Source organism: Pleurodeles waltl, chromosome 5 (genome assembly GCF_031143425.1).
Source record: "Pleurodeles waltl isolate 20211129_DDA chromosome 5, aPleWal1.hap1.20221129, whole genome shotgun sequence".
Lineage (NCBI taxonomy): Eukaryota > Metazoa > Chordata > Amphibia > Caudata > Salamandridae > Pleurodeles > Pleurodeles waltl.
This window is the reverse complement of record NC_090444.1, coordinates 1,566,512,178-1,566,539,442: the sequence shown is the minus strand read 5'-3', so window position 1 is coordinate 1,566,539,442 and position 27,265 is coordinate 1,566,512,178.

Below are 27,265 nucleotides of genomic sequence, written 5' to 3'. Positions count from 1 at the left end.
CGGCGCTGCAGTGGGCCAGGACCTGCCCCAAGCACTGGAAGGACCTGAAACATTGGGCCCGACTGAGGGCCCAAGAACTGTTGGGTCAGTACTCCCAGCCCCACATGCACAGGCCTCACCTTACGCTACTTTACAAAAGGGTCCTGAGAACAGCCTGGCTGACCATCCGTGCTCAGCTGGAAGAGTTGGAGCAGCAGAGACCTGGTAAGTGCATGTGTACCATACTCTGTGTGGTAGCATGGTGTGATTGGTGACTGAGCTATACCAACATGTATCACATGTCACCATGCACACATTCTGAACAATTGCTCTAGCAGTCATGATGCCAATGCCCCAATGGAGCACATTGGAAGCACTGAGCAGGGTGCACTCTGGGATTTGTAGTGTTAAAAACAATACAGGGGAAATAGCGATACCTCTTGCATGCATATGAAGTTATGCAATTCAACACCATGATTAGTGAAACAAGGGCCTCGTCACTGCTGAGTGCAAAGGCAAAGGGATGGTCCAGTCACTGTCCAGTGTGGGGTAAAGAGGTCACATTTTGTATTGCATGCTGTTCATTGCATGCCTTTGATGTGTTTCTCTCATGCCCTGTTTGACAGTATCCAAACAATTGCTGCTGCAGTCATGAATCCAAAGCCCCATTAGAGCACATTGGAATCACCGAGCAGATTGCATGCAGGCACTTGTAGTGTTCAAAACACTACAGGGCAAATAGCCATACCTCTTGCATGCATATGAAGTTATGCAATGCCAACACCATGACTGGTGAAGCAAGGGCCTCATCACTGCTGATTGCAAAAGCAAAGGGATGGTCCATTGTGTCGTCAAGAGGTCGCATTGTGTATCACATACTGTTACTTGCATGCCTTTGTTGTGTCAGTGCGAAGTTTAATGCCATGCATCTTGTAGTAATGGCTGACTTTGGAATACTTCTCTCATACAAAATAATCACACCTCTTCACAACAGTGGCTTGTATGTCTCATGAAACATATAGCTAGCTGATCTAAATTTGCACACATGCCGTGTGGTGTATAGCAACACCAGGCTGTCTTGACCTGTCAATGTGGAACATACCATGTAGCTTGGCTGATATTTTCTAGGATCCACCAATACATGTACCCACAACTTAACAAAGGTCCATACCAAGGCTTGATGTTTACATGTGCGTCCATTAAAGCATTGATCTGGATTCAGTCCATGCTACACCACAGATAACATGCGATTGTTTCAGATTACCAATTCTGTACTTGACAGGGTTGTCATACTCATACTTCAGGGTGGACAGCCCCATATTTTCAGGGATCCACCAATAGATGTACTTACAGCTTAACAAAGGTCAGTACCAAGGCCTGGTTTTTACATGTATGCCCATGCAAGCATTGATGCGGCTTCAAACCATGCTACACCACAGATAACATGCGATAGTTTGAGACTACCAATTCAGCACTTGACAGGGTTGTTATACTCATACTTAGGGGTGGACAACCCCATCCAAACTGTAATCCATCTCCACTTGCAGATATAATTGTGAAAAGGACTAGGTAATGAGGATTGGGAACCCTTGGACCAATTTAGCAAGGAAATATAAGATTCTGTCCAATATTTCACACATACAGCTTTTATGGACCTTGAAAATATGGCCTAGGTATTGCAATTGTGCTGAAGGATTGGCTTTTTCAATACAGAAGGGTATATCACCCACAGTTATGACAGATATCAATGTGTGAGTAATGTCTGGGCATCTCAGTGACAGTTAATATTCATTTGGGATCTAAGTCACCTGATATTGGTCAGTGAAATAAACCGAGTACCTAGCTACGGATGGCAATGGGTTTGACTGCTGCAGCCAAGATGTCTCTGAAACCCCTGGATGGTGTCATCTGAATCACTGAAGTAGTCCTGGCAGCAGCTGTAATGTAACATAAATATCCATTACTGAGAGCAAATCATGGTGGTGATGATTCTACATGTGCATGTCAGAGGTAAGGAGCAGTGATATGCAAGCACAGGCAGCCCTCACATCACAGGCAAACATTTAATTGGCCATTACTGAGAGCTAAGGGACAATAATAACTTGGCTATCTTGCACTGGCTACCTTTGGACATACCTACATTTCCAGTGGCTTCATGCATCATATGTATGATGTGGGTTTTGCTGATTTGTATATGAGACTTCCTGAACATGTAGAACCGTATTGTCTTTGCACACTAGATTCATTCAATACATTGACCAGTACATGTATGACACACACAATTATCTATTATGTATGGGTTACATTTATTTTGATACACCCCCCTAACATTGCTAAGTTTGTACTGTGAGGTCAGCCATTTCTGCTGTGCACGTCTCATTTGGCCTGTGCTTTCAATATATGTATACAACATCATGGTCTATTTTACTTGACACTGTATACAGTCATGTCCAGCACACAACCTGTAGTCCTCTATTCAGGAGTTCACCCATTTGTGATCATGGTGGCAAAATAAATATAAATCTTGGATGCCACAAATTGGTCAAGTGGAAAAGCTGGGCTGATCCCACATTTACTGCTTTCACATTATGCAGCACAAACACTATGGCCCTCATTCTGACCTTGGCGGGCGGCGGAGGCCGCCCGCCAAAGTCCCGCCGTCAGGTTACCGTTCCGCGGTCGAAAGACCGCGGCGGTAATTCTGACTTTCCCGCTGGGCTGGCGGGCGGTCGCCTTCAGACCGCCAGCCAGCCCAGCGGGAAAGAGGCTTCCACGAGGAAGCCGGCTCGGAATCGAGCCGGCGGAGTGGAAGCTGTGCGACGGGTGCAGTTGCACCCGTCGCGTATTTCACTGTCTGCGCAGCAGACAGTGAAATACTTGTAGGGGCCCTCTTACGGGGGCCCCTGCAATGCCCATGCCAGTGGCATGGGCACTGCAGGGGCCCCCAGGGGCCCCGCGACCCCCCCTACCGCCATCCGGATCTCGGCGGTCCGACCGCCGGGATCTGGATGGCGGTAGGGGGGGTCGGAATCCCCGCGGCGGTGCAGCAAGCTGCGCCGCCGCGGAGGATTCAATGGGGCCGCGGTACACTGGCGGGACCCCGCCAGTGGTGCCGGTCCGACCGCGGCTTTACCGCCGCGGTCGGAATCCCCATTGGAGCACCGCCGGCCTGTCGGCGGTGCTCCCGCGGTCCTCCGCCCTGGCGGTCAAAGACCGCCAGGGTCAGAATGACCACCTATATGTGTTGCCTCCCCCCTCTACACCCAACTTGCCAGCCAATACAACACTCCCAAACTACAAGCAGCCTCCTTTTTATCGGTGCACTAACCAGCAACCTCACATTAGCTGTTGTGTCCTGGGATTTACTTAGCAAGTATCAATGTCATGAACTCAGAAACAGGATGTGCCTCCACCTCTACATGATGTTCTTGGGACAGATTTATGAGCCTCACAAGGCACCAGAGGATTGGATGTTCACTCATTGTGCAACTCCAGCTGCACACACCAGTAAATAATGTCTAAGAGGCCAGGCCTTTAGGAATGTGTCTAGCCTGAACAAGTCATTGTGTTGCCCTTCTCTGCACTTAAGTCATATTCCATGACAATGGGGGCACTTGTTACACTTCCTCAGAATAATAAAACTGTGTATACATGTGAGAGCACAAACACCTTACACATTTTGAGGTGAGGCATCCAATTTTGTTATATATTGACTTGCTTCACTACCCAGCCAATAACCACCAACATGACGGCCAATATGTACCCTTAGGTAAGTACTGTATATATGTACTATTGGTAGACTTATCATGAACCAACATGTCAGGTTGTGGTATACTGTTGTGACCCATATAAGAGCATATGGGGATGAGGGACAACAATGACATTAGACACACTTCACATACTGCTGACATTAATACCACAGTTTAGGAGCATTTGTGAAAGTCATTTTTATATTTGTTTACCAGTGTCTGATATCTGCCCAGTGTGTGGTGCCTGACCAGATGTCACACCCATACATATTGCAGATGTCACTGCAGGCTGTTCTTTTCTAGACAACGTAGCAGGGCCTACAATGATACGTGTGTGTTCAGTTAAGAAGCGATTCACAACATTATGTGCACTGCAACTATGGATTAAATGGTAACAATGTAGGGGATGATGGCCTCACCTCGCCATATTTACATATTTACATTTGTGCTGATGGTATGGGTTTTTGTTTTCCATGACATTGCCTCCCTGATGGTTCAGTCACCTCTGCTCCTGTGTCCTCTGGCTGTGTGTTGTAACAAAACTGAAAGGTTATCAGACACAACCAAGATATTTGCTTATGTGAAACTAGTCACATTCCTATACATTTGCATCTACATGCCAACAGTGGTGGTAAGTGAATGAGGGACATTATCTATTACCATGCACAGGGTTAAGTGGATGAGGTAGCTGTGGTGGGCCAATGTTTGTGACTAAGGTATTATAATTTGAAATTGCCATTAAAAAGGATTCTGGTACTTGTAGTGTTGTGGACTTTCTGAGACACATGAGGGTGAGAGACACTATACAGATTGCACTTACCTGGGACAACATTCATGGTAAAAAAATAATTGAGTATCACAAACATTACTCATTTGGTGTCATTGTAGCTTTCCATTTTACCTGGCACCGCATTGTGTGCATAAGTCACAGGCAGCCCATGGAGCAGGTGGGGGTCTATGGTGGAGAGGACATCCCTCTCAAGTGGGGTGAGTCAGAGGTGGGTTCCAGTTTGTACACCAGGGAGAGTTCTATCCACCTCTATCCTGGTGTACTTTTCCTCTAGCCTCTTCTTCTCATCCTGCCACTAGTTCTTGATGTCATTAACAGTCCGCATGTCATCCCCCAGTGCAGTGACCGCTGTGGCCAAGTGCTGCCACAAGGCTGCCTTCTGTGAGGAACTGCTGCTGTAGGGCAGGAGACCATGCAGTCTCTTGTAGCTCCTCAAAACAAATTTCAGTATCATGGTGGTCACCTCTATTGCGTAATTTAGTTTTCTCCTGGTGGGCAGCATGGTGTTAGGTTATGTGGCAAGGCACAGTCTGGTTTGTAGTGAAACCAGTGCCTTGCTTATGTGACGCTTCTATCTGGCTTCTGGGTCTGGGTTGCAGGCACGATTAATAATGTTTCTGATGCTCTGCCCTGAGTATGGACCATCCGCCCTAAGTGCGAGTTCTCCTACCTGAGTGTGGCCCTTCAGATACTCCTTGTAACTTACCTTTGTGAATACCAAACAATCGTACAAGTAAACTTTTGGTCTAAACTTAGAATTACCTTTATAAATTGGGCCCTTGGTTTAAGTTTAGACCAAAAGTCTAAGTTTACCTTTTTGAATCGGGCCGACAGAGTATAGGCTGGAAACCATACCTATGTCACAAGTCAAATAGAAAGCAAATGGAAAATAAAATACATTACAAGAAAACTGACAGAAATAAAGCAACATCGTCAAGATGAGGCTGTGTTAAAAGCTATCTTATCAAGCAAACTTTGTCTGTATATTGCAAAGTATCAGCTCCCTAGCTGTTTCTAAAACACTCAACTCCACACAACTACAGTTTATCGTACAGTCACAGTCATGACATCACATGACATACTTACACTCATGAAAAGTAGATGTTGATGAGATCTTCCCGCAAGTCAGGTCCTTTCTCTTCACCACTGTCATCCTCACTTGGCATTTCAGGAGTCTCACCAGGTGGCACTGCAGGCTCCCCCTCCTCTGGGATGAACGGGATATTCCTCCACAGGGTAATGTTGTGGAGCATGCAGCATGCCTCAGTGATCTGACACACTTTACCAGGTGAGTAGAGCCATTCCTGTCAAAACACCTAAATCTCGCCTTCAGGAGTCCAAAAGCCCACTCCACTGGCCTCTGTGTTCTTCCATGGGCCTCATTGAAGCAGACTTCTCCTGGTGTAATTGGATTCCTCAGTGGCATCAACAACAAAGGACGGTTTGGACATGATGAGTCTCCTGTCAAGGAATGGAACAGAAGTGCAACAATAAGTTACTCACCTCATGATTGTATCACCTGACATTGCTCATACACAATCAGGACAGATGTGACTTACCAACCAGTAAGGCCCTCTCTGGATTTAGTTGTGACACCAGCTAGAGTATGGGACTGTTACGCATAATGAAGGAATCTTGGACTGTACCCGGATAACAGACTCAGACATTTAAAATGTAGAGCTCCACCAAATAGACAACTTGCACATTGATGGAATGGAAGTTCTTTCTGTTGCAACAGGCTTGTTCAGTGGCCTGTGGTGGCAACAGTCCAACATGTGTGCCATCATTGGCCCCATCCCATGTGGGAGGCAGCCAAAACCATAGAAGTCAGCCTTCACATTGGCTAAATCCCCACGTCCTGGAAACCTGATATAGCTGTCAATGTGTTTCAACATTGCTGAGAGGAAATCCTTCGACACCAGACTGAGCCTAGGTTGGGACAAACCAGAAGATAGGGACATTCTATGTTGGCAGGACCTTGTGGCTAGAAAGTGCAATAACAACGTGGCTCATGCAAAGGGTGGTATGCAGGTGGGATAACTAATAGCTTGCCTCAGATCTGGCTCCAACTGACGGCATAAGTCCACTATTGTTTGCCTATTCAGGTGGTAAAACATGATAACATGGCGTTCTTCCATTGAGCTCTGGCAGTTGATGGTAGACAGGAGGTTGTCACATCCTCCCTCTCCCAGGATATTTATGTGTGACAGACATGAGTTGTAACATTAGTCATTGTATCCATAGCAACATATGCGATTCATGGCAATGATATCATGTGACAAAGAATTTCTGACTGGATATGCATGATACCCATTGCACATCACAGCTAACAACTACACAAGCGTCACATGTGACCCCCATGGTTTTCAATACATCTGTCCAAAACATGGATTTGGACAAAACTCATAGATGTGCAACACTATTGCCCCTCGAAATGTGACTGCATATTCCGAACACCAAAATGAACATTGGCGGTGGTGGGCCATGCACCACTGTAAAATGACATCTGTGCCCAGCAACATACTAAAATGGTGGTTGAATACAAGGACCTACATGCCAAGACATGATAAGGATGTTTGTGATGCAACAAAACATGTATTGTAGGAGTAACACAGTTTAGACCTACTCCACTGGGCATTAGGAACTGCCCGTGAATGCTGGGGGAAGTCGCTATCGGGGCTGCAAACACGGCGGACACAGCCATATGCTAACATTGTTGCGGGGTGGTCACAGCCCAATGGCTGTGTCCTCCAGAGGGGACGACCGCGTACGTGGCAGATGTGACTGCCATGTTGTGCACATTCACTCACTTGACACCTGACACTGCTGCCAGCAGTACCTCCGCAACCTGAACTGCTGTGTGCCGCCTCTTGGAGCAATCATGCCACGACCAGAAGGTGATAGGATCTGGAGAGGCTTGCCAATTAGGTTTCACCCCTTTATGGACAGGTCCATGACTCACCAGAGAAGCAAGTGCGTACGTCATGTGCACAGTATTCTCTGTACTTCACCATCCTTTCCCTCATAGGCTACAGTTGCCCCTGTGTGCCAGTTAGACTTCCTGTGTGCCTGTTGTTGCAGTCTGTATTGCATAAATGGGATGTACAATGTACAGGTATTAGTGGTCAGTACCACATGTTAAGTTCAGTCACATTGTGTCACGAGAGGTTTTTGGGGTCCTAGATCCTCCTTGTGTTGGATGCACATAACGAGGTAAGGGGACTTTACTGCCGTCCAATAACATCTCAATCTTCATGATTGTTGTAAATGTTGGACAACATGTATGTGCATGAAAGCATGAGCCGTGCATGCATCTTGTATGTGTCATTTGAGAATCTTGTGAGCAATGTGTGTATAACCACAGGTCTTTCCACCCACATCTTGTTTTGCTAATCTGATGTCTGGAATCCATATCCTGACTCACTCTGCCCTACAGGTTGCCACACACACCACATGCCAAATTGCTGATGGCCATATGATGTACTGTCATGCATGCAAGTGATGGGAATGGGCTGCCATGTAGGTTCAATATGCTCAGCCTGAAGAGACCAGGGTCTGTCAAATGTATTTCCCAGTAAGGGACCTTATCTAGGCTGTGGGGGAGTCACTGTTGCTATGCAAGTGTGGCACTGTGCCCACTCCCTACACACCAGCAGATCCTGGTATGTGGGCAATATGATGCTCTAGAGGCAAAAAATACCATGAATGCTGCAGTCGATTGACTAGATTAGGAAAAGGTATTGAGTTAAATCATTAGTTTAGTCCATATGTACATTTAGCATAATTGTCACTGTGTATCTTTGACCCCTGACGAGTTCCTTACTCCCATAGCTCAGTTGACACCTTCACACAGGTCATATTTGTCCTGTACTGGCTTATTGCACAAATGATAGTTCCATACTGCAGACAGTGTGTTGAATCAATGGAAGGCCATGATATGTGAGTCAGTAGCTTAGTCATATAGAGGATATTGTACAATCCATGCCTTTGTATGTTGGACACCATCTCTATAGGATGGACACATATGTTGAAAGAAGTGTTCCATGGTACAGGTACATACCACAGAACCCACCCTCTGAAGTGGGATGAGTCTGCATTTGTTGGGCCACATGTCCATACATTGATTGTCACTCAAGTGTAATGGTGAAGTCTGTACTATGTTAGTAGCCTGTGGGGCTGTATGCAGTGAGATACTCCAGTAACATCCTTTTCCACCATCCCCAGTTCTATCACAATCCTCTCTGTTGCTCCCAGCCCAGTTGACCATGCCTTCTCATTGTTGGAAAGTACCCCCTTTTTGCCATGGTTACCCCCATTTTCTGCCTGATGTCAGTGTGCCTGACTGTGCTCACTGGGATCCTGCTAACCAGGCAGGACCCCAGTGATTATGTTCTCTCTCCTCTAAATTTGGTTGTTGCATAATGGTAACCCAGTATTTCACCCACAATTGGCATACCGGTGCCCCCTTATAAGTCCCTAGCATATGGTACTTAGGTACCCAGGGCACTGGGGTTCCAGGGGATCCCTATGGGTTGCAACATATCTTTTGCCACCCATAGGGAGCTCATACAAAGCATTCTGCAGGACTGCCATTGCAGCCTGCATGAAAAGGTGCATGCACCCTTTCAATACCATTTACACTGCACCAAGTCACTTATAAGTCACCCCTACAGCACACCCTCCAGCCCTGAGGGCAGGGTGCAGAGTACCTGTGTGTGAGGGCACCATGCACTAGCAGAAGTGACCCTATGGACCATTTTCCCAGACTTTGTGAGTGCGGGGACAGCATTTTACGCGTGTACTGGACACAGGTCACTACCCATGCCCAGCTACATAATGGTAACTCTGAACATAAGCATGTTTGGTATGAAACATGATGGAATCAAACCCCAAGGCTTTTGCAAGCATTAGTTGTAAGATTTCATATACTCCAGGGGCTCCTTAGAGGACCACCATTATTGCCATTGCACCCCTCTGAGGTTTCTCAGGCAGCCACAGCTCCTGCCACCTCTCAAACAGGTTTCTGCCCTCCTGTTTCTTGAAAAGCTCGAGCCCAGGAAGGCAGAACAAAGGATTTCCTTTGGGAGAGTTGTGTTACACCCTCTCCCTTTGGAAATATGTGTTACAGGCTTGGACGAGGTAGCCTCCACTAGCCACTGGAAATGCTTTGAAGGGCACATTTGGTGCCCTCCATGCATAATCTATACTACACCAGTTCAGGTACCCCCAGTCCCTGCTCTGGCTCAAAACTGGACAATGGAAAGGGGAGTGACCACCCCCTGTCCATCACCACCCCACAAATCCCACACAAGGCCATTCATCCATCTATTTGTCTCATACACTATGACCCTATAATACAAAATGATGCTCCAAAATCCTACCATGTTGCTGACAACAGTCCAACAGCCTGGAGAAGGTGACATGGAAATTCCCATGTCACACCGGAACCAGTTCCACAATGCACAATTCACCAATTGATATTTCTCTCAATGGAGCCAGGGGGGTAGTACTAATGTTGCTCAGAAAGGCTACACATGTGGCATGGAAATGGACACTGCAGAGATCATGTGCAATATATCAGGGGAAGATGTCCCCAAAATCCACAACACAATGAATCAGCAAACCCCAGGATAATTACCACTTATGTCTGATACCCTTTACAGTGACATACTCTGAGTGCATCAGTAGATACCATTTGTCTCTTGGATGTTGGATGTTGGAGAGGCCCAGAGTTTTGCAAGTAGTTGTTAAAGGCCCTCAACATGTTGTCCAATTGGAAGCTGCATCACATTCTCCATTATGCCAATGTAGGCCCAGATGTCTGTCTGTGGATGAATGCCTGTACCCATACACAAGCGATTTCAGCATAACTGCAAGTCACTCCATGATGCATGCCAACAGTCAGGTTATAAACCTTGCCCATTTCACATGTGTCTGCACTTTCCTACATGCTACCACATCGATGGCATAGAAATGCACACTGTGGCTCAAAACTCTATGCTTACCTGCCTTGTGCTTCATTGTTACTGCAGTTTGTGCATGCAAACTGACATGCTATGATACATGAGGGAATGTGTCAGCCAATAAACAATGGTGACACCCTCCTGTATGTGGAACAACATGAAATGTACCCCCATTGTAAAGGGCTTATTCCACACTCAGTTTGCTATGCACATATGTATGCGGGACAACATACATCATCCTATCAACACAGGTAGACTATATATGAAACAGCTGCTTACAAATGTTTTGCTAATTGGAAAGGGGCACGTGCTGACATATAGGCACAAGGAATGCTAATAACAGTGATGACACATAAATCATGTCAATGGACATTCACCACTTCCCAAGGGAAGTATTGATCTGTAGCTGCACCCAATGTACAATGTATGTTCTGTCAAATGTATGTCACATTACAGACTGCAGTGTGTCACCAGCACCCATCATACACTGAAGAGAAATAGCCTCTGGGTGGCAGATGCCAATATACTAATTTACCCAGAGACTTGGCCGAGCACAGTGATCCATAACTTCCTTACATTTGACGTGTAACATTGAGGAGTAGTTGTTTGTTGCACAGAATTTGCACACATTGCAACAACAAACAGTACTTGATTGATGACTGTAAATAGCCATGCATTGTCCCTGGAGAGCAGGTTGTTTGGGGCTTGCACACAGTTGTGTCCTAGGTCCCTGGGCCAATAGGCAAGACACATCAGTATACAAATCATGACATATCTACACAAACAGTCACTCATGCACTGTGTTACAGATGGCTCATCCCTAATTATCAGGTGGAGCTGTCAGAGTCTAACACATCCACTTTGCAATGTGACAGGCAGGAATATGCCATGTACTTACCCCGTGTGGCTGCTTTGCTCCCCTCAAACACCCATCAAGGTCTGGGTAGGCCACTGCCAGACTGCGGGCCATTAGGGGGGTCATGGTCTGACGGGCACCCTACCCACATTGGGAGGCCAGCCTTAGCTGGAACACAGTGAATTTCCAGGACCCTCTTCTCATGTCCTCCAATCTTTTCCTGGAGTGGGCGCTCTGCCAGCTGTGGACCTCCAGGGTCCACAGCTTCTTGGCCATGGTTCTCCCTAGTTCCTTCTTTGAGAGGCGTTGACCTGCATGGATGCAAAAGACTTTAACATTTAATGTCCCCCTAGATATATGGAACAGCGTACTTAATTGTTGTGTGAACAGTCATTTTGGGAGAACGTACACTGGACCAGTAACCTCTCTATCCCTTCCTTTGTCGACATATACAATTATGCACATGAGGTACTTACCTGCTGCTCTGGTGAGCCATAAATCTGTCTATACAGGGTAGGACCTCATTAACTAGCCCCTGCAGCTCCTCTGGAGAGATGGCAGGGGCCCTATCACCTGCTGGATGTGGCATGATTGCTCTTCACAGCAGGTCAAGATGTGGAAATGCTGCTGGCAGCAGTGTTAGGAGTCAAGTGAGTGAATCTGCGGAACTTGGCGGTCACGTCTGCCACGTATGTGATTGTCACGGCTGGCAGACACAAACATTGGCCCACTTCCACCACTGGCAACAATGTTAGCCTATGACTGTGTCCGTTGAGTTTGCAGTTGCCTACCACCATGTCGACTTCCACCGGCGGTCGCCTGCGGTTTCTAATGTCCAGTTGTGTAGGTCAGGCAGCTGCCATTTTGGTGGCCTGAAATGCTGTATTGGACGATATAAACAGCGTCACACCTGCAGAAAAGGATTGTTGACCTCACAAACAAGCTTTTCCTGTCTTGTCATGTAGGTCCTGCTATTCAAACCCCAATGTAGTATGTTGCAGGGCATAGACAGCAATTAACAGTGGAGCACAGTCCACCACCGCCAATGGTCATTTTGACCTAGGGATAGCCAGTCACATTTTGAGGATCAATTGTGTTGCACATCTCTAAGTTTTGTCCATATACATGTTGTGCCACATGTGTGGAAAGCCATGGGGGTCACATGTGACTCTTGTGTTGTTTGCAGCAATGATGTGTACTGATTGCCATGTCTATCTATTCAGAAATGCCTTGTCACATGATATCATTGACATGCATCATGTATGTTGCTGTGGACACACTGACTAGTGTTAGAAATCATGTCTTGTCATACATTGGTACCCCAGGAGAAAGAGTATGTGACATCCTCCTGTCTGCCATCCACTGGCAGACCTTCAGACCATGGACAAATGCTACATCATAATGCTCTACTATCTGAATGGGAAAACAATAGTGGACTCATGTCGTCAGTTGAAGCCAGATCCGATGCCAGCTATTAGTTATCTATCCAGCTTACCAACCCTTGTACCAGTGATGTCAGTATTTCTCTTCCTAGCAACATTGTCCTTCAACATACAGTGGCCCTATCTGCTGGTATGTTTTAACCTATGTTCAGACTGGTATTGAAGGATGTCCTCTCAGCAATGTTGAAAGACCTTAACAGCTATATCCCTTTTCCCTGCCATGAGGATTTAGCCCATGTGAAGGTTGACTTTTATGGTTTTGCTCGCATCCCACATATTGTGGGTGCCATTGATGGCACTCATGTTGGCTTTGTCCCACCCTATGGCAATGATCAAGTATACTGCAACAGAAATAAATCCCATTCCAACAATGTGCAAGTTGTCCATTTGGTGGATCTCTACATTTTACATGTGTCTGTCCATTATCCAGGTTCAGCCCATGATTCCATCATGATGCGAATCAGCACCATACCCTAGCTGATGTCATTGTACCCAGAGAGGGCCTGGATGGTTGTTAAGTCTCATCTCTCCTATTTGTGTGCATGCAATGTCTGGTGCTACAATCATGAAGTGAGTGACTCATTGTTGCACATATGTCCCATTATTTATCCGGAGATTGTGCATATCCAAACTGTCCTTTGTTGTTGATGCCACTAAAGAATTCAGCCATGCCAGTAGGTGTCTCTTTCAATTAGGCCCATGGAAGAACAAGACAAGTGGAGCAGGCTTTTGGGCTCCTGAAGGCCAGATTTAGGTGTCTTGACTGGACTGGTGGAGCCCTCCTCTACTCACCCAGAAAAGTGTATCATATAACTGTGGCATGCTGCATTCTCCAGAACATCGCCCTGCAGCTGAATATCCAGTACATCACAGAGGAGGGGGAGCCTGTAGTGCCACCAGGTGAGAATCCAGAAGTGCCAAGTGAGTATGACAGTGGTGAAGAGGAAGGAGCTTGCTTGCAGGACGATCTCATCAATAGCTACTTTTAATATTGAGTATAAGTATGACATGTGATATAATGAATGTGAATATACAATGAACTGTAGCTGTGAGAATGTGTAGTGTTGAGTGTTTTAGGAACATATAGGAAGCTAAAATTCTGCAATATTCAGACAAAGGCTGCTTGAAGAATTACCCTTTGACATATCCCCATCTTGATGATTTTGCTTTGTTTGTGTCAGTCCCATTGCCATGTCATTACAATTCCAGTACAGTATTTTGCTATGTGATTTATGTAATAGGTATGTTTTCAAGCCTATACTCCTTGTTTTGTCTTTGTACAGGTACCTTCACCAAGACATCCTCATATGGGCATTTCAGAGGTTTGATATCGGCAGGTATCTGATGCTGTTCTGACATAAAAAAGAGACATGGATTGCTCCAGGTAATGTAGGTCACAGATTTGGGGTATATGAGACCTGTGCCATGGTGGTTTGCACAGTGTTCAGTTGGAAGGTCAGAAGTGCACAATGGACTTGTTTTGTGTGCTGCGTTGGGGCCAATTGCATCATGTGTGTTATTATGTGGGCATGAAATATGTAGCCATCAGTTGCAAGCAATGCATTCACCCTTCACATTGGCTAAATACTATTCTAGTAGGGCCTGAATGTAGCTGTAGATGTGAGCCACTAGATGTATGGTCATTGAATCATAATGGGCCTGTGAACAGGTACTCTTGTACTGCCATCTGGCTGCATCTTGGATTATGTGATGTTGGATTACTTTGGTGCGGTATGTGATAAGGCTCAATCTGATGACAGCATCCACTTTTATATTTGCCTATTCTACAGGGCAATGTCTGACAAATCCCTCCCTTTCATGGTCTGGGGAGCTGTACCATAGAATATGTACTTTGACTCAGTATGAGTCACACATTCTTATCTCACAAAGGTCCAGACATGTGGACAGCCTATGTGCGGTACACTGGAATAAAATATTTGTTGTGACTAGGCACTTGTACTGATGTGGTCTTGTGTAATGGTTGTAATCCTGAGCAAGCCACTGTGTACCTGTAACATATCCCTCCTTGCACAAGTAAGTCATGACTTCATCTTATGGTTCAATGGTCTTAAATCTCTACATAGCAAACAAGCAGACAATGAGTTTGTGACGGGTGAATATATTACAGTGCTGGTATAGTAAATACAATTTGGATAGAAAAGAAGAAAAATAGTTAAAGAGTCATGGTGAAATAAATCATTGGAGTAGATACCATACCACTGGGAGTCCAAAGTCCAAAGTACTTCTCCCATTTGAACTGGTGGGTAGTTGAGGATGAGTCAACAGAGTGAATGTGTGACATACAAACGAGTTCCTTTAGGAGGAGGTCACTTGCTGGCAGTAGCGGGTGTCTTGCTATCCACACCTCCTGGATTCTTCACCAGATGTCCCTGCTTCCGTGGTGGTGGGGGCGTCTGCGGCTACATAGGCTGGGGTGTCTGGGGCTTGTTCCTCTGGCAGGTCCTCCCTTCCAGTGGCTGGCACAGATGAAAAAGGGCTTGGTGTTGACGCGCCAAAGGAAGGGGTAGAGTGGTGATGTAGAGTCCTGGTAAGGATGGTGTTAATGTCTCTCATCAGCCCTGTTAGGGCGGCCATGTCGGTATTGTGAGCCTCCCACTGTTCACGCATATTCCATGATTGTCCTTCTGAAGCTGCTTTATTTCCCAGAGTTCAGTCAAGATATGACCCATCACACCTTGGGACTCCTGATAGACCCCCCAGGATGTGGCTGATGGTGTCATGGCCAGGAGCAGCCCCAGTGGCCTCACATGCTGGCCCACAGCATTGCTTCCACGTACCTCACCCCATCAGGTTGGCCCTCTCCCACTGAGTCCTGGACCCTTATTGCTGTAAGTGTTGCATTGTAACTCAAAATCCACGACTGGGGGCCACAAGATGGTGGACACTGGTCTCAGAACACTGGTTGGGGTGAGAATGGTTGCATGTGATGTTGAGACAACCAGGCTAGGAGGTGTTGATGTGGCCAAAGTGAGACTCACTCTTGGTGTCTGACAAGGTAGCCCAGATGGGCCAGAACCGTCCTCCACATCCAGATGTCCAGGAGTGTCTTCTTCACTAAGGGCTTCATCCAGTGGGATAGTGGCAGTTTCTTCTGTGTCCTCTGTGTGCCCAGTGGCCGTTCGACCTTTTGATGTGAAAGATATAATTTTACTGGTTGTATTGTGGATTCTACCTCCAACAATTTAGAGTTACATTAAGCATAGACCTTGTACAAAGTTATTTTGCAGTTAATCTTATTGTGGCAAGTAGCCATTATATTGGTTGTATTGACCTGACATTTGTGAAGGATGCCAGTTCCATATAATTCAAGCTGCTGCTAAAATGTGCAGATCATTTGCCCTTAGAAGGATGACCTGAGAATGCCATCTTGCCATCTTGGTCAGTGCAGTGCGAATGTGCCTGCTACCAATACCATTCTGTTTATGCATTTTCAGGCCTAAGGATTCATTGTTCTGCACACTGAATAAGGTGTCTTTTCTGTCCTCAAATTTAACCTTTGGTTAGCAAGTCAAGATAGATCTATGTTAGCAGATAAGTATGTGATTTGGGCATGATCTGAGCTTGATGACTCCCAGGTGACAACTATTACACGCAAACACATTAGTACAAATGACTGGTCAGACTAAGAATGTAATTCCAGTGAACAGTATATAGGCTGTAAATATGCTGGGACTTTTAGAAACAAGAATATGTGACTCGTACTGAGTCAAAGTATGTATTTCAAGGTACAGACCCCCAGACCATGAAAGGAAGGGATTTGTTAGACATTGGCCTGTAGAGTAGCCAAACATTAAAGTGGTTGATGTCACCAGCTTGAGCTTTATCACATACCACACCAAATTAATCTAGCATCATATTATCTAAGATACAGAGAGATAGCAGTACAGCAGTCCCTGATCACAGGCCCATTATAATCCAATGCTTATGCATCTGGTGGTATGACACAAACATATGTCAGTATTGTGGCACAGGCACTGTGGCCTGCAATGATGACACACATATACAGCTATATACAGGTCAGAGACAAAATGAGTGTTTAGCCAATGTGAAGATAAAATGGCTTGGTCAAAAACTAGGACTACATATCTTATAACCACACAAGGACACAAATGATGCATCAGGCCCACCACTAGACACAAAACAAGTCCAATATGCACTTCTGAACCTCCCACCAAACACTGTGCAAACTCTCTTGGATCAGGTCTCATACATCCAAACTCTGCAACCTACATTATCTAGAACAATCCATGCCCACTTCTTATGTAAGATTAGCATCAGGTACCTGCCAATGTCACAACTCAGAAATGCCCACATGAAGAAGACATGGTGAAGGTACCTGTACAAATAACAAAACAAGGGGCCCAATTCACAAAGGTAAACTTAGACATTTGGTCTAAACTTAGACCAAACGTCTAAGTTTACGACTTTGGGAATTCACAAAGGGCATTTATGAGTAATATCTTTATGTCCACATCTCTGCTCCGAGTGTGGATGTAAAGATACTACTCATAAAGGCCCTTTGTGAATTCCCAAAGTCGTAAACATAGACGTTTGAGACCCGATTCACAAAGGTAAACTTACACTTTTTGTCTAAGTTTAGACCAAAAGTGTAAGTTGATTATTGTTCGGTATTCACAAAGCAGAGCAGCCGCACTCGGGCGGATGATCCGCACTCAGGGCAGAGCATCCACAATCAGACGTAGGATCCAGAGTTGGGCTGGAATCCAATGACTGGCAACAGGAACTGGCACAGGGAAATGCAAGGCAGGAAGTCCATGATAGGACGTTGCAGGCAGCCATTTCACAGTCATTCTGAGTCATCCTCTCCTACAGACAGGTTTCTCTGCCATCCTGTTGCTCTGTAGACCATAAATGCCCCCAACATTGCTGAGGGAGCTGATGAGAGAGCACTGCCCCTTCAGTGACTGAGAATTGGACATCTTAGCTGAGGAGGTACTGAAACATTACCCTCAGCTTTAATGGGGCCCAGAGGACCAGCTGAGCAATGCAGCACACCCAGCTCTGGGATAAGATTGTGCGGCGCTGCAGTGGGCCAGGACCTGCCCCAAGCACTGGAAGGACCTGAAACATTGGGCCCGACTGAGGGCCCAAGAACTGTTGGGTCAGTACTCCCAGCCCCACATGCACAGGCCTCACCTTACGCTACTTTACAAAAGGGTCCTGAGAACAGCCTGGCTGACCATCCGTGCTCAGCTGGAAGAGTTGGAGCAGCAGAGACCTGGTAAGTGCATGTGTACCATACTCTGTGTGGTAGCATGGTGTGATTGGTGACTGAGCTATACCAACATGTATCACATGTCACCATGCACACATTCTGAACAATTGCTCTAGCAGTCATGATGCCAATGCCCCAATGGAGCACATTGGAAGCACTGAGCAGGGTGCACTCTGGGATTTGTAGTGTTAAAAACAATACAGGGGAAATAGCGATACCTCTTGCATGCATATGAAGTTATGCAATTCAACACCATGATTAGTGAAACAAGGGCCTCGTCACTGCTGAGTGCAAAGGCAAAGGGATGGTCCAGTCACTGTCCAGTGTGGGGTAAAGAGGTCACATTTTGTATTGCATGCTGTTCATTGCATGCCTTTGATGTGTTTCTCTCATGCCCTGTTTGACAGTATCCAAACAATTGCTGCTGCAGTCATGAATCCAAAGCCCCATTAGAGCACATTGGAATCACCGAGCAGATTGCATGCAGGCACTTGTAGTGTTCAAAACACTACAGGGCAAATAGCCATACCTCTTGCATGCATATGAAGTTATGCAATGCCAACACCATGACTGGTGAAGCAAGGGCCTCATCACTGCTGATTGCAAAAGCAAAGGGATGGTCCATTGTGTCGTCAAGAGGTCGCATTGTGTATCACATACTGTTACTTGCATGCCTTTGTTGTGTCAGTGCGAAGTTTAATGCCATGCATCTTGTAGTAATGGCTGACTTTGGAATACTTCTCTCATACAAAATAATCACACCTCTTCACAACAGTGGCTTGTATGTCTCATGAAACATATAGCTAGCTGATCTAAATTTGCACACATGCCGTGTGGTGTATAGCAACACCAGGCTGTCTTGACCTGTCAATGTGGAACATACCATGTAGCTTGGCTGATATTTTCTAGGATCCACCAATACATGTACCCACAACTTAACAAAGGTCCATACCAAGGCTTGATGTTTACATGTGCGTCCATTAAAGCATTGATCTGGATTCAGTCCATGCTACACCACAGATAACATGCGATTGTTTCAGATTACCAATTCTGTACTTGACAGGGTTGTCATACTCATACTTCAGGGTGGACAGCCCCATATTTTCAGGGATCCACCAATAGATGTACTTACAGCTTAACAAAGGTCAGTACCAAGGCCTGGTTTTTACATGTATGCCCATGCAAGCATTGATGCGGCTTCAAACCATGCTACACCACAGATAACATGCGATAGTTTGAGACTACCAATTCAGCACTTGACAGGGTTGTTATACTCATACTTAGGGGTGGACAACCCCATCCAAACTGTAATCCATCTCCACTTGCAGATATAATTGTGAAAAGGACTAGGTAATGAGGATTGGGAACCCTTGGACCAATTTAGCAAGGAAATATAAGATTCTGTCCAATATTTCACACATACAGCTTTTATGGACCTTGAAAATATGGCCTAGGTATTGCAATTGTGCTGAAGGATTGGCTTTTTCAATACAGAAGGGTATATCACCCACAGTTATGACAGATATCAATGTGTGAGTAATGTCTGGGCATCTCAGTGACAGTTAATATTCATTTGGGATCTAAGTCACCTGATATTGGTCAGTGAAATAAACCGAGTACCTAGCTACGGATGGCAATGGGTTTGACTGCTGCAGCCAAGATGTCTCTGAAACCCCTGGATGGTGTCATCTGAATCACTGAAGTAGTCCTGGCAGCAGCTGTAATGTAACATAAATATCCATTACTGAGAGCAAATCATGGTGGTGATGATTCTACATGTGCATGTCAGAGGTAAGGAGCAGTGATATGCAAGCACAGGCAGCCCTCACATCACAGGCAAACATTTAATTGGCCATTACTGAGAGCTAAGGGACAATAATAACTTGGCTATCTTGCACTGGCTACCTTTGGACATACCTACATTTCCAGTGGCTTCATGCATCATATGTATGATGTGGGTTTTGCTGATTTGTATATGAGACTTCCTGAACATGTAGAACCGTATTGTCTTTGCACACTAGATTCATTCAATACATTGACCAGTACATGTATGACACACACAATTATCTATTATGTATGGGTTACATTTATTTTGATACACCCCCCTAACATTGCTAAGTTTGTACTGTGAGGTCAGCCATTTCTGCTGTGCACGTCTCATTTGGCCTGTGCTTTCAATATATGTATACAACATCATGGTCTATTTTACTTGACACTGTATACAGTCATGTCCAGCACACAACCTGTAGTCCTCTATTCAGGAGTTCACCCATTTGTGATCATGGTGGCAAAATAAATATAAATCTTGGATGCCACAAATTGGTCAAGTGGAAAAGCTGGGCTGATCCCACATTTACTGCTTTCACATTATGCAGCACAAACACTATATGTGTTGCCTCCCCCCTCTACACCCAACTTGCCAGCCAATACAACACTCCCAAACTACAAGCAGCCTCCTTTTTATCGGTGCACTAACCAGCAACCTCACATTAGCTGTTGTGTCCTGGGATTTACTTAGCAAGTATCAATGTCATGAACTCAGAAACAGGATGTGCCTCCACCTCTACATGATGTTCTTGGGACAGATTTATGAGCCTCACAAGGCACCAGAGGATTGGATGTTCACTCATTGTGCAACTCCAGCTGCACACACCAGTAAATAATGTCTAAGAGGCCAGGCCTTTAGGAATGTGTCTAGCCTGAACAAGTCATTGTGTTGCCCTTCTCTGCACTTAAGTCATATTCCATGACAATGGGGGCACTTGTTACACTTCCTCAGAATAATAAAACTGTGTATACATGTGAGAGCACAAACACCTTACACATTTTGAGGTGAGGCATCCAATTTTGTTATATATTGACTTGCTTCACTACCCAGCCAATAACCACCAACATGACGGCCAATATGTACCCTTAGGTAAGTACTGTATATATGTACTATTGGTAGACTTATCATGAACCAACATGTCAGGTTGTGGTATACTGTTGTGACCCATATAAGAGCATATGGGGATGAGGGACAACAATGACATTAGACACACTTCACATACTGCTGACATTAATACCACAGTTTAGGAGCATTTGTGAAAGTCATTTTTATATTTGTTTACCAGTGTCTGATATCTGCCCAGTGTGTGGTGCCTGACCAGATGTCACACCCATACATATTGCAGATGTCACTGCAGGCTGTTCTTTTCTAGACAACGTAGCAGGGCCTACAATGATACGTGTGTGTTCAGTTAAGAAGCGATACACAACATTATGTGCACTGCAACTATGGATTAAATGGTAACAATGTAGGGGATGATGGCCTCACCTCGCCATATTTACATATTTACATTTGTGCTGATGGTATGGGTTTTTGTTTTCCATGACATTGCCTCCCTGATGGTTCAGTCACCTCTGCTCCTGTGTCCTCTGGCTGTGTGTTGTAACAAAACTGAAAGGTTATCAGACACAACCAAGATATTTGCTTATGTGAAACTAGTCACATTCCTATACATTTGCATCTACATGCCAACAGTGGTGGTAAGTGAATGAGGGACATTATCTATTACCATGCACAGGGTTAAGTGGATGAGGTAGCTGTGGTGGGCCAATGTTTGTGACTAAGGTATTATAATTTGAAATTGCCATTAAAAAGGATTCTGGTACTTGTAGTGTTGTGGACTTTCTGAGACACATGAGGGTGAGAGACACTATACAGATTGCACTTACCTGGGACAACATTCATGGTAAAAAAATAATTGAGTATCACAAACATTACTCATTTGGTGTCATTGTAGCTTTCCATTTTACCTGGCACCGCATTGTGTGCATAAGTCACAGGCAGCCCATGGAGCAGGTGGGGGTCTATGGTGGAGAGGACATCCCTCTCAAGTGGGGTGAGTCAGAGGTGGGTTCCAGTTTGTACACCAGGGAGAGTTCTATCCACCTCTATCCTGGTGTACTTTTCCTCTAGCCTCTTCTTCTCATCCTGCCACTAGTTCTTGATGTCATTAACAGTCCGCATGTCATCCCCCAGTGCAGTGACCGCTGTGGCCAAGTGCTGCCACAAGGCTGCCTTCTGTGAGGAACTGCTGCTGTAGGGCAGGAGACCATGCAGTCTCTTGTAGCTCCTCAAAACAAATTTCAGTATCATGGTGGTCACCTCTATTGCGTAATTTAGTTTTCTCCTGGTGGGCAGCATGGTGTTAGGTTATGTGGCAAGGCACAGTCTGGTTTGTAGTGAAACCAGTGCCTTGCTTATGTGACGCTTCTATCTGGCTTCTGGGTCTGGGTTGCAGGCACGATTAATAATGTTTCTGATGCTCTGCCCTGAGTATGGACCACCCGCCCTAAGTGCGAGTTCTCCTACCTGAGTGTGGCCCTTCAGATACTCCTTGTAACTTACCTTTGTGAATACCAAACAATCGTACAAGTAAACTTTTGGTCTAAACTTAGAATTACCTTTATAAATTGGGCCCTTGGTTTAAGTTTAGACCAAAAGTCTAAGTTTACCTTTTTGAATCGGGCCCACAGAGTATAGGCTGGAAACCATACCTATGTCACAAGTCAAATAGAAAGCAAATGGAAAATAAAATACATTACAAGAAAACTGACAGAAATAAAGCAACATCGTCAAGATGAGGCTGTGTTAAAAGCTATCTTATCAAGCAAACTTTGTCTGTATATTGCAAAGTATCAGCTCCCTAGCTGTTTCTAAAACACTCAACTCCACACAACTACAGTTTATCGTACAGTCACAGTCATGACATCACATGACATACTTACACTCATGAAAAGTAGATGTTGATGAGATCTTCCCGCAAGTCAGGTCCTTTCTCTTCACCACTGTCATCCTCACTTGGCATTTCAGGAGTCTCACCAGGTGGCACTGCAGGCTCCCCCTCCTCTGGGATGAACGGGATATTCCTCCACAGGGTAATGTTGTGGAGCATGCAGCATGCCTCAGTGATCTGACACACTTTACCAGGTGAGTAGAGCCATTCCTGTCAAAACACCTAAATCTCGCCTTCAGGAGTCCAAAAGCCCACTCCACTGGCCTCTGTGTTCTTCCATGGGCCTCATTGAAGCAGACTTCTCCTGGTGTAATTGGATTCCTCAGTGGCATCAACAACAAAGGACGGTTTGGACATGATGAGTCTCCTGTCAAGGAATGGAACAGAAGTGCAACAATAAGTTACTCACCTCATGATTGTATCACCTGACATTGCTCATACACAATCAGGACAGATGTGACTTACCAACCAGTAAGGCCCTCTCTGGATTTAGTTGTGACACCAGCTAGAGTATGGGACTGTTACGCATAATGAAGGAATCTTGGACTGTACCCGGATAACAGACTCAGACATTTAAAATGTAGAGCTCCACCAAATAGACAACTTGCACATTGATGGAATGGAAGTTCTTTCTGTTGCAACAGGCTTGTTCAGTGGCCTGTGGTGGCAACAGTCCAACATGTGTGCCATCATTGGCCCCATCCCATGTGGGAGGCAGCCAAAACCATAGAAGTCAGCCTTCACATTGGCTAAATCCCCACGTCGTGGAAACCTGATATAGCTGTCAATGTGTTTCAACATTGCTGAGAGGAAATCCTTCGACACCAGACTGAGCCTAGGTTGGGACAAACCAGAAGATAGGGACATTCTATGTTGGCAGGACCTTGTGGCTAGAAAGTGCAATAACAACGTGGCTCATGCAAAGGGTGGTATGCAGGTGGGATAACTAATAGCTTGCCTCAGATCTGGCTCCAACTGACGGCATAAGTCCACTATTGTTTGCCTATTCAGGTGGTAAAACATGATAACATGGCGTTCTTCCATTGAGCTCTGGCAGTTGATGGTAGACAGGAGGTTGTCACATCCTCCCTCTCCCAGGATATTTATGTGTGACAGACATGAGTTGTAACATTAGTCATTGTATCCATAGCAACATATGCGATTCATGGCAATGATATCATGTGACAAAGAATTTCTGACTGGATATGCATGATACCCATTGCACATCACAGCTAACAACTACACAAGCGTCACATGTGACCCCCATGGTTTTCAATACATCTGTACAAAACATGGATTTGGACAAAACTCATAGATGTGCAACACTATTGCCCCTCGAAATGTGACTGCATATTCCGAACACCAAAATGAACATTGGCGGTGGTGGGCCATGCACCACTGTAAAATGACATCTGTGCCCAGCAACATACTAAAATGGTGGTTGAATACAAGGACCTACATGCCAAGACATGATAAGGATGTTTGTGATGCAACAAAACATGTATTGTAGGAGTAACACAGTTTAGACCTACTCCACTGGGCATTAGGAACTGCCCGTGAATGCTGGGGGAAGTCGCTATCGGGGCTGCAAACACGGCGGACACAGCCATATGCTAACATTGTTGCGGGGTGGTCACAGCCCAATGGCTGTGTCCTCCAGAGGGGACGACCGCGTACATGGCAGATGTGACTGCCATGTTGTGCACATTCACTCACTTGACACCTGACACTGCTGCCAGCAGTACCTCCGCAACCTGAACTGCTGTGTGCCGCCTCTTGGAGCAATCATGCCACGACCAGAAGGTGATAGGATCTGGAGAGGCTTGCCAATTAGGTTTCACCCCTTTATGGACAGGTCCATGACTCACCAGAGAAGCAAGTGCGTACGTCATGTGCACAGTATTCTCTGTACTTCACCATCCTTTCCCTCATAGGCTACAGTTGCCCCTGTGTGCCAGTTAGACTTCCTGTGTGCCTGTTGTTGCAGTCTGTATTGCATAAATGGGATGTACAATGTACAGGTATTAGTGGTCAGTACCACATGTTAAGTTCAGTCACATTGTGTCACGAGAGGTTTTTGGGGTCCTAGATCCTCCTTGTGTTGGATGCACATAACGAGGTAAGGGGACTTTACTGCCGTCCAATAACATCTCAATCTTCATGATTGTTGTAAATGTTGGACAACATGTATGTGCATGAAAGCATGAGCCGTGCATGCATCTTGTATCTGTCATTTGAGAATCTTGTGAGCAATGTGTGTATAACCACAGGTCTTTCCACCCACATCTTGTTTTGCTAATCTGATGTCTGGAATCCATATCCTGACTCACTCTGCCCTACAGGTTGCCACACACACCACATGCCAAATTGCTGATGGCCATATGATGTACTGTCATGCATGCAAGTGATGGGAATGGGCTGCCATGTAGGTTCAATATGCTCAGCCTGAAGAGACCAGGGTCTGTCAAATGTATTTCCCAGTAAGGGACCTTATCTAGGCTGTGGGGGAGTCACTGTTGCTATGCAAGTGTGGCACTGTGCCCACTCCCTACACACCAGCAGATCCTGGTATGTGGGCAATATGATGCTCTAGAGGCAAAAAATACCATGAATGCTGCAGTCGATTGACTAGATTAGGAAAAGGTATTGAGTTAAATCATTAGTTTAGTCCATATGTACATTTAGCATAATTGTCACTGTGTATCTTTGACCCCTGACGAGTTCCTTACTCCCATAGCTCAGTTGACACCTTCACACAGGTCATATTTGTCCTGTACTGGCTTATTGCACAAATGATAGTTCCATACTGCAGACAGTGTGTTGAATCAATGGAAGGCCATGATATGTGAGTCAGTAGCTTAGTCATATAGAGGATATTGTACAATCCATGCCTTTGTATGTTGGACACCATCTCTATAGGATGGACACATATGTTGAAAGAAGTGTTCCATGGTACAGGTACATACCACAGAACCCACCCTCTGAAGTGGGATGAGTCTGCATTTGTTGGGCCACATGTCCATACATTGATTGTCACTCAAGTGTAATGGTGAAGTCTGTACTATGTTAGTAGCCTGTGGGGCTGTATGCAGTGAGATACTCCAGTAACATCCTTTTCCCCCATCCCCAGTTCTATCACAATCCTCTCTGTTGCTCCCAGCCCAGTTGACCATGCCTTCTCATTGTTGGAAAGTACCCCCTTTTTGCCATGGTTACCCCCATTTTCTGCCTGATGTCAGTGTGCCTGACTGTGCTCACTGGGATCCTGCTAACCAGGCAGGACCCCAGTGATTATGTTCTCTCTCCTCTAAATGTGGTTGTTGCATAATGGTAACCCAGTATTTCACCCACAATTGGCATACCGGTGCCCCCTTATAAGTCCCTAGCATATGGTACTTAGGTACCCAGGGCACTGGGGTTCCAGGGGATCCCTATGGGTTGCAACATATCTTTTGCCACCCATAGGGAGCTCATACAAAGCATTCTGCAGGACTGCCATTGCAGCCTGCATGAAAAGGTGCATGCACCCTTTCAATACCATTTACACTGCACCAAGTCACTTATAAGTCACCCCTACAGCACACCCTCCAGCCCTGAGGGCAGGGTGCAGAGTACCTGTGTGTGAGGGCACCATGCACTAGCAGAAGTGACCCTATGGACCATTTTCCCAGACTTTGTGAGTGCGGGGACAGCATTTTACGCGTGTACTGGACACAGGTCACTACCCATGCCCAGCTACATAATGGTAACTCTGAACATAAGCATGTTTGGTATGAAACATGATGGAATCAAACCCCAAGGCTTTTGCAAGCATTAGTTGTAAGATTTCATATACTCCAGGGGCTCCTTAGAGGACCACCATTATTGCCATTGCACCCCTCTGAGGTTTCTCAGGCAGCCACAGCTCCTGCCACCTCTCAAACAGGTTTCTGCCCTCCTGTTTCTTGAAAAGCTCGAGCCCAGGAAGGCAGAACAAAGGATTTCCTTTGGGAGAGTTGTGTTACACCCTCTCCCTTTGGAAATATGTGTTACAGGCTTGGACGAGGTAGCCTCCACTAGCCACTGGAAATGCTTTGAAGGGCACATTTGGTGCCCTCCATGCATAATCTATACTACACCAGTTCAGGTACCCCCAGTCCCTGCTCTGGCTCAAAACTGGACAATGGAAAGGGGAGTGACCACCCCCTGTCCATCACCACCCCACAAATCCCACACAAGGCCATTCATCCATCTATTTGTCTCATACACTATGACCCTATAATACAAAATGATGCTCCAAAATCCTACCATGTTGCTGACAACAGTCCAACAGCCTGGAGAAGGTGACATGGAAATTCCCATGTCACACCGGAACCAGTTCCACAATGCACAATTCACCAATTGATATTTCTCTCAATGGAGCCAGGGGGGTAGTACTAATGTTGCTCAGAAAGGCTACACATGTGGCA